General features: G+C 37.3%; 2 pseudogenes; one reads left to right on the top strand and one right to left on the bottom strand.

Moving 5' to 3' along the window:
• The first annotated feature begins 1,486 nt into the window (after positions 1-1,486).
• On the top strand, positions 1,487-1,604 carry LOC126163695 (5S ribosomal RNA; annotated as a pseudogene).
• Positions 1,605-6,167: 4,563 nt separating this feature from the next.
• Positions 6,168-6,285, bottom strand: LOC126163718 (5S ribosomal RNA; annotated as a pseudogene).
• Positions 6,286-9,348: the final 3,063 nt, after the last annotated feature.

Genomic DNA, 9,348 nt, shown 5'->3' with positions numbered 1-9,348 from the left:
CTACCTGTAGAGCCACTGAAGAAAGTAAATATCTTTTCAGCTGTTCCAAAAAAAGTAATCATTGAAGGCGAAACAGCAGCAGCATGCGATCCAATAAGGTTTAAACTATGTGCAGCATATAGTACAAGCCGAACACTATCATTTTGTTTGAGGATCTGAGCTTGCACACCGGTATATTTTCCAGCCATATTGCTGCTATTATCATACGCCTGACCTCTGCAATTATCAATACTTAGCGCCACTTCTTTAAGTTTTTTAAGGAAATTCCACTGAAATGCCTTCGCCTATTTTTTCATTAGTACTGATAAAGTCAATGAAACTTTCTTTAACTTGACACTTCCTATGTGACAAGTTAACAAATTTAATAACGTTGCTCATTTGCTCAATCTGAGCACTGTCTGGTGTGCAGTCAAAGATGATCTAAAAGTATTTTCCATTTTTTACTTGATTCAAGATATGCCATATGTTCTGCTAGTTTAGGATGATAGTGATTTATTAGTTCTAATGTGTTTAAAAACACTCCACTACTTGACTCGCTAATGATTTCTTTCTTTGCTGTTCCTCGAAGTGGTAGATTATTCTTAGCACAAAATATAATTACACCTATGACTACTTTCAGCATGTTCCTCCACTTCTCTACCTCCTTCTGAATACTTTCTTGAATTTCATCATCTACAGCTTTCTTTTGTTTTAATCGGTTTTGCAAATATTTCCACTGCATGCGGCACAACCTGTGGCTGGACGAGTTTTCGTGATTGTAAATGAGAGGGTTTACATGTTCCCAGTCATTGAAGCCTTTATTAAAATCCGAAAATGAAGATGACTTTCCACACTGATCCTTCCCAAAGAGGAGACAGGGAAAACAAAATAGAGAATCTTCCGACTGGCTATAAAGTAACCATTGTCTTCGCACACATTCGCCATTTGGAGCTTTTTATAAAACCACTTGCCATCTAAATGTCTATCTCAATCTGACACGGGAAACTTGAGGGCTGATACATCAACTATTTGAGGGTCACATTCAACCAGCACAATTAGAATACTATGAGTAATCAATGGATAGCTAGGCCATTTTTTTGGATCATTAAAAACTATTTCACCTATTTCTGGTGAACAGTCTTCTTCTAGTGGAGATAAATCATGACAACCAACTGCTGATCTTTCCTTATCTAAAGAACTATGTGTGGAAGATTCGTACTCTTCATAGTTGTTTTCTGAAACTGGTGGGGCTATATGATGGGAAGTTGATGGTTGTGGTTGGTTGTCATCATTTGTATGTAGATGTGTTTCCATATCATCAGATTCGAAATCTGCATTACTCTCATCTTGATCTGTTGCAGTGTTACATGTGACCACCTCCTTGTTGGGTTTTAGGCAATTTTTCAAGTCTCCTGAAAGGAGAACTGCAGTTCTTTCTTGTTCTTTTCTTAGTTTTTTAAATGCACTTTCAGATAGTTTTTTAGGTCCCATCTCTTTGTTGTATGAAGGCAACAGCGTTGCCGCAGTGGATACACCGGTTCCTGTCAGATCACCCAAGTTAAGCGCTGTTGGGCGTGGCTGGCATTTGGATGGGTGACCATCTGGGCCGCCATGCGCTGTTGCCATTTTTCGGGGTGCACGCAGCCTCGTGATGCCAATTGAGGAGCTACTCAACAAAATGGTAGCGGCTCCAGTCAAAGAAAACCATAATGACGACCGGGAGAGCGGTGTGCTGACCACATGCCCCTACTATCTGCATCCTCATCTGAGGATGACACGGCGGTCGGATGGTCCCGATAGGCCACTTGTGGCCTGAAGACGGAGTGCTTTTCTTTGTTGTATGAAAGGAAATGTTTTAACCTGGAATGAAATATAAATGAAAGAAATAAACCTATACACATGATAACAACAATAACATGTGAATAATTTATAATGGGCCACACACAAAAGAACCCTCTGGGCTCAAGTACCACCAATTGGCTCAAGTACTCTCCCCAGGTCAGGCCGAATCTTGACGAGACAATCAGATTTATCATGTCGAAACTTGCTTTGACGACTGCCACTTGTAGTTGACGTCACTTAAACCCACATGCCATATTTCAGCTGCTGAGACACAGTGGAAGTTACCTAAAAGAAATCACGAAATCATTTATTTAATGTGTTGACGCTTACAAGGAAAGGCTGGTCCACACATTACGATTTGTCTGCACAGATATCTGCGCTAATGTGTGTTCATACAGAAGATCGTCGCAAATCAGATATTAGATTGTAGAGCGTACCTAGGAGCCAATATAGACTCAGATCACAATTTAGTAATGATGAAGAGCAGGCTTAAATTTAAGAGAACGGTCCGAAAGAACCATTCGGGAATTAAATGGGATACCAAATCTCTGAGGACTGATGAGACGCATTTGAAGATCGCGAAGGCTGTGGATACCGCGGTCGTGAATACCAGAGTAGGAAGTTAAAGTGAAGAAGAGTGGAAATCTCTAACAACAGCAATCACAGATGTTGGGATGATAAAAATAGGAACAAGGAAGGAAAATACGAAGAAGCCATGGGTAACAGAGGAAAGACTTCATCTGATTGATGAAAGAAGGAAGTATAAAAATGTTCAGGGAAATTCAGAAATACAGAAAAACAAGTCACTTACGAATGAAATAAATAGGAAATGCAGGGAAGCTAAGGCAAAATGGCTGCAGGAAAAATGTGAAGGAACTGAAAATGAAATGATCGTCGGTAAGACTGACTCAGCATATAGAAAAGTGAAAACAACATTCGGGAAAATTAACCCAGTAGTAAACTCAGCTGGTCTGTCAGACCACGAAGAAATTTTTACATTAATACAATGTCTGAAAATTGGTTAACAGAAGCCATCGTGTCGGCACATATAAAAGATAACAATAAGAGTCGTCTGATGGTAATTAAAAATCGATGTAATCTGTAAGGGTCTGAAATAACAGCTATGTGTTTGACATTTGTGCGTCCGGTTTCCAGGCGCATGCACTGCTGGGTTAAAAGCAACTGTGGCAACATTAAGAGTGCAGTGGGAATTCCACTGCTGAACGCAAAGGAGAGGGCGGATGGATGGGAACAATACATTGATGAACTGAACTCTATTAGGGGGGAGACGTGTCAGATGGAGTGCTAGAAGAAGAGACAAGTGTTGACATGGAAGACATAGGGGATCCAGTATTAGAGGCAGAATTTAAGAGGGCTTTGGAGGACTTGAAATCACATAAGGCGGAGGGGATAGGTAATATTCCATCGGAATTTCTGAAGTCATTGGGAGAAGTAGCAGCCAAACAGCTGTTCAACTAGATGAGTAGAATCTATGAGACTGGCGACGTACCATCAGATTTTCAGAAAAATATCATGCATACAATTCCAAAGATAGCAAAGGCAGATTGATGTGAGAACTACTGGATAATCAGATTAACATCTCATGCATCGAAGATACTGATGAGAATAATATATATAAGAATGGAAAAGAAAATTGAGGATCTGTTAGGCGACGATCAGTTTGGCTTTAAGGAAGGTAAAGGCACCAGAGAGGTAATCATGACACTGCGATTGATAACAAATGCAAGACTGACGAAAAATCAAGACACTTTCATAGGATTTGTCGACCTAGGAAAAGCGTTCGACAATGTAAAATAATGCAAGATGTTCGAAATTCTGAAGAGAATAGGAGTAAGCTGTAGAGAAAGCTTATCCATCGACTCTTTGATTTGGTCTGAATGTCAAATACCAAGGTAAAAAACCAACGCAGCAAAACAATGTACAAGTATATCAGAAATAATGGTGACAATAAATTTTTGACCTTTTAATATTTCTTTGAATTCAAACAAATGTTATTGCCAGGGAAACCACATTGCGCACACGATGTTGCTATAGAGTAGACAACACTAATGATGTAAGAGCTAGAGAATTTAGAGTTAGCCTATTTAATTCTGTAGAGAGATACAATGTGTATTGAGAAACATATCACAACCAGATATGACTGAAACTGAAGTGCTCAGAGTTTGTTTTACGGATGCAAATTGGCTAGTGCAGTATCGCCAGTTTTAGTGAACCTTGAATGCACAGTGCACGTAGATCTGACATTAAAAAGGGAATGAGTGTTAGAAGGACACTTTCAATCAAAGGTGAAAAATACAAAGGCGACTTTGCATTCAACGTCTGATATTGACACTTTTTTACTCAATAATGCCTGTTATTAATCTGGATGGTTCATTGTTACCTGTCTGAATGGATCAGAAACTTTGTTCACACCTGATAATGCCAGCTTTATGTACAGAACAAATTGTGAACGGATCATCGAAGTCTGGAGGAAAAAAAAAGAAAAACTGTTAGAGAGAGAGAGAAATAAACATCTAGCATTTTTCACATGTCAGGATTTATTTCCGTTATAAAGAAAGTTATTGTTGTCGTTCTGTGTTCTGTATTTCATACAAATGCTTTAAGAAATGCAAGAAAATTCTATTGGATTTCATTATCCCGGAGAGTCTCAGTGGAATGCACAAAGGGACACTTTGTGCCTCACGTGGCAAAACAGCAGACAGTAGTACAGTGGAAAAAAATCAGAGATACTATCAATATCTCGCTTCTTCTTGGCACGTACATCAAAGTTGCTTCTTTAAGACTGCTTGCTTTTATCAAAAACATTCATCTGAGATTATAATGAAATTAGCGTCACTCTGATATTTATCGAATGTGATGACATTTAGGATAAAACAACTGATTTCATTTTCAATACTTTTAAATCTTATGTGTAATTTTAACTGGTACATCTGTTATAAACAATATGGCAAACAGCCAAATCCCCTAAGATAGCATATCAAATGTTACTGAAATAAACAATAAAGGTTCTACAATTATCAAACACGAGTATGTTCATATTTATTAATTTTAGTAAATGAAATGTAGTTGTGAGAAAGAAAAATGGTATGACTGGCATTGTAGATGAATGAGTTCATATTATTTTGAATAATCAAAAGTTAAACTCTGGTTTTTTATGTACTCATTAACAACAAGACTGATAATTTTAGTATCTTCCTTAGGGACGCTTTTGGCTACACCTATGTCGATTGAAACTTATAGTGACATATGCATGACTTTCCACATATTTTGATATGTATACATCGTTATAATGTAGTTTTACCTACTGCTACGAATTTCAAATCAAAAAATTGACTGCAAAAGAAAAACAGTCCATAATTTAAGCAGATATACGTAAGAAGTGTCAAATCATAAATAGTGCTGTTCTACTGCGAGAAAAACGGGGAAAGTGTTTAACTGCCTGATAAAACAAAATAAGAGTTTCATTCAAACATAAATGAATCGTAGCTGCTTGTGAACCATGAGCATCAGCACAGGAAACATATTGATATTAGAGAACACATGACTCACCTTTCTTGATGTACAACCGAGTGCTTCCTCTTGCTACACAGCCACCGGTGAACTGGTAACTGTTGAGTTTTGCAGAGCCGTGTAACAGTGAATGCAGATTCGGCGAGCCTTTGAGGAGGGCAGTCAGCCTCACGGTTGACAGGATTAGTGTCGGCACCGAGGTCTTTCTGCCAATTAGCGACTGACAACATGGGGATGCATGTCTGGACTGGCTTACTTCCTCTCGGCAGCTAACATAAACACCTACCACTATGAAGGTGGGTGGCGATTTTGAAACCTGATGGAAAGCCGACCAGGATGGGGAGGTAGGCGAGTCATCACTGCCAATGAACTTTTAAGTGCTAGATTATTTCTTGGTATGATAACCAGGTAATGCCGAAAGTGTACATTGCACATTCAGCATGACTTCTTCTACATCGCTCTTGTAAGGCCTTGTGCTTCAAAATCCTCACCCCCAAACGTTTGGGCAAGTCGTAATTGCCCTGACCTGGCGAGAGGACAATTAAGCCAAAAGGATCTAAGTTCCTTCAAAACCTCAAATCTGCTAATAAATTGTCAACTCAGCGGAGATGAAAGCACTCCGTCTTCAGGCCACGAGTGTCCTACCGGGACCATCCGACTGCTGTGTCATCTTCAGAGGAGGATGCAAATAGGAGGGGTGTGGGGTCAGAACACTGCTCTCCCGGCCGTTATGATGTTATTCTTGACCGAAGCCGCTACTATTCGGTCGAGTAGCTCCTCATTTGGCATCACGAGGCTGAGTGCATCAAGAAAAATGGCAACAGCGCATGTTGGCCTAGATGGTCACCCATCCAAGTGCCGACCTCACCCGACAGTGCTTAACTTCGGTGATCTCATGTGAACCAGTGTATCCACTGCGGCAAGGCCATTGCCAACGAATATAAAAGAATAAGGTAAAAAGATTTGATATGGCAATTACCATAGTAAAATTGAGACCAGTAATATTAACAATTCTTGTTTATAGGTGTATGTGATAAATATTAAATAGGTCTAATATGACTTTCTGGGTACTTTGTTAAGGTAATTATTTGCAAGTGTTGACCAAAGTTTTGTAATGATTCTAACTACAAATGTGGCTGAAGTGAGTTGTCTCATTAGTCCCAAAATGTGCTTTTTCCAATTTAAATTCTCATCTATATGGACATGTAAGGATTTTGAAGTTTCAGCCCTATATGCTATTTCCTCACCATGTGTTAAACTTATCATTGGTACAGAACCCACAGATGTGCGGAACTAAATATGTTGTGTCTTTTTAACACTGTAGGTCATGTCATTTGCACAAAACCAGTCAACGATACTTTTAAGAATTTCGTTTCCATTTATTTTGTTTCTGTGTGTATGTGGGGATTGATTACAAGACTAGCAGCATCTGGAAAAAGAACTAATTCCGCTTGCTGTATATTAGATGGAATATGGTTTAAATTTGTGAGGAACAATAGTGGACCTAAGATTGAGCCTTGATTAGATTACATTAGATTAGATTAATACTAGTTCCATGGATCATGAATACGATATTTCGTAATGATGCGGAACGAGTCAAATTTTCCAATACATGACATAATTAAGTTAATTTAACAACATACTTAAGTTAATATAACAAATTTTTCATTTTTTTATTTTTATTTTTTTATTTTTATTTTTTTATTTTTATTTTTTAATTTTTTTTGTTTTTTTTTTTTAAATTTATATCTAAAAATTCCTCTATGGAGTAGAAGCAGTTGTCATTCAGAAATTCTTTTAATTTCTTCTTAAATACTTGTTGGTTATCTGTCAGACTTTTGATACTATTTGGTAAGTGACCAAAGACTTTAGTGCCAGTATAATTCACCCCTTTCTGTGCCAAAGTTAGATTTAATCTTGAATAGTGAAGATCATCCTTTCTCCTAGTATTGTAGTTATGCGCACTGCTATTACTTTTGAATTGGGTTTGGTTGTTAATAACAAATTTCATAAGAGAGTATATATACTGAGAAGCTACTGTGAATATCCCTAGATCCTTAAATAAATGTCTGCAGAATGATCTTGGGTGGACTCCAGCTATTATTCTGATTACACGCTTTTGTGCAATAAATACTTTATTCCTCAGTGATGAATTACCCCAAAATATGATGCCATATGAAAGCAACGAGTGAAAATAGGCGTAGTAAGCTAATTTACTAAGATGTTTATCACCAAAATTTGCAATGACCCTTATTGCATAAGTAGCTGAACTCAAACGTTTCAGCAGATCATCAATGTGTTTCTTCCAATTTAATCTCTCATCAATGGACACACCTAAAAATTTTGAATATTCTACCTTAGCTATATGCTTCTGATTAAGGTCTATATTTATTAATGGCATCATACCATTCACTGTATGGAACTGTATGTACTGTGTCTTATCAAAATTCAGTGAGAGTCCGTTTACAAGGAACCACTTAGTAATTTTCTGAAAGACAGTATTGACAATTTCATCAGTTAATTCTTGTTTGTCAGGTGTGATTACTATACTTGTATCATCAGCAAAGAGAACTAACTTTGCCTCTTCATGAATATAGAATGGCAAGTCATTAATATATATTAAGAACAACAAAGGACCCAAGACTGACCCTTGTGGAACCCCATTCTTGATAGTTCCCCAGTTTGAGGAATGTGCTGATCTTTGCATAGTATGAGAACTACTTATTTCAACTTTCTGCACTCTTCCAGTTAGGTACGAACTAAACCACTTGTGCACTGTCCCACTCATGCCACAATACTTGAGCTTGTCTAGCAGAATATCATGATTTACACAATCAAAAGCCTTTGAGAGATCACAAAAAATCCCAATGGGTGGTGTTCGGTTATTCAGATCATTCAAAATTTGATTGGTGAAAGCATATATGGCATTTTCTGTTGAAAAACCTTTCTGGAAATCAAACTGACATTTTGTTAGTACTTCATTGTTACAGATATGTGAAGCTACTCTTGAATACATTACTTTCTCAAAAATTTTGGATAAAGCTGTTAGAAGGGAGATTGGACGGTAATTGTTGACATCAGATCTATCCCCCTTTTTATGCAAAGGTATAACAATAGCATATTTCAGTCTATCAGGGAAAATGCCCTGTTCCAGAGAGCTATTACACAAGTGGCTGAGGATCTTACTTATCTGTTGAGAACAAGCTTTTAGTATTTTGCTGGAAATGCCATCAATTCCATGTGAGTTTTTGCTTTTAAGCAAGTTTATTATTTTCCTAATTTCAGAGGGAGAAGTGGGTGAGATTTCAATTGTATCAAATTGCATAGGTATGGCCTCTTCCATTAACAGCCTAGCATCTTTTAATGAACACCTGAATCCTACTATATCCACAACATTTAGAAAATGATTATTACAAATATTTTCAACTTCTGACTTTTTGTTCGTAAAGTTTTCATTCAATTTGATGGTAATACTGTCTTCCTGTGCTCTTGGTTGACCTGTTTCTCTTTTAATAATATTCCAAATTGTTGTAATTTTATTATCAAAGTTGCTGATTTCAGGCATGATACACATACTTCTGGATTTTTTAATAACTTTTCTTAATATAACACAGTAGTTTTTATAATGTTTGATAGTTTCTGGGTCACTACTCTTTCTTGCTGTCAGATACATTTCCCTTTTCCAGTTACAAGATATTTTTATACCCTTAGTAAGCCATGGTTTGTTACAAGGTTTCTTACGAGTAAATTTAACTATTTTCTTGGGGAAGCAGTTTTCAAATGCATTTACAAAAATGTCATGAAATAAATTATATTTTAAATTGGCATCAGGTTCACGGTACACCTCATCCCAGTCTAACTGCTGTAGGCTTTCCCTGAAATTTGCAATTGTTAAATCGTTGACTGAACGTACTACTTTGGCGGACTGTTTAGTATTGCTGAATGGAGCTATGTCATATATTGTAACTAGCTGTGCACCATGATCAGAAAGACCAT

The sequence above is a fragment of the Schistocerca cancellata genome, chromosome 2 (genome assembly GCF_023864275.1).
Source record: "Schistocerca cancellata isolate TAMUIC-IGC-003103 chromosome 2, iqSchCanc2.1, whole genome shotgun sequence".
NCBI lineage: Eukaryota > Metazoa > Arthropoda > Insecta > Orthoptera > Acrididae > Schistocerca > Schistocerca cancellata.
Note: the sequence above shows the minus strand (reverse complement) of the source record. Positions and strands in the feature narration are given on the sequence as shown.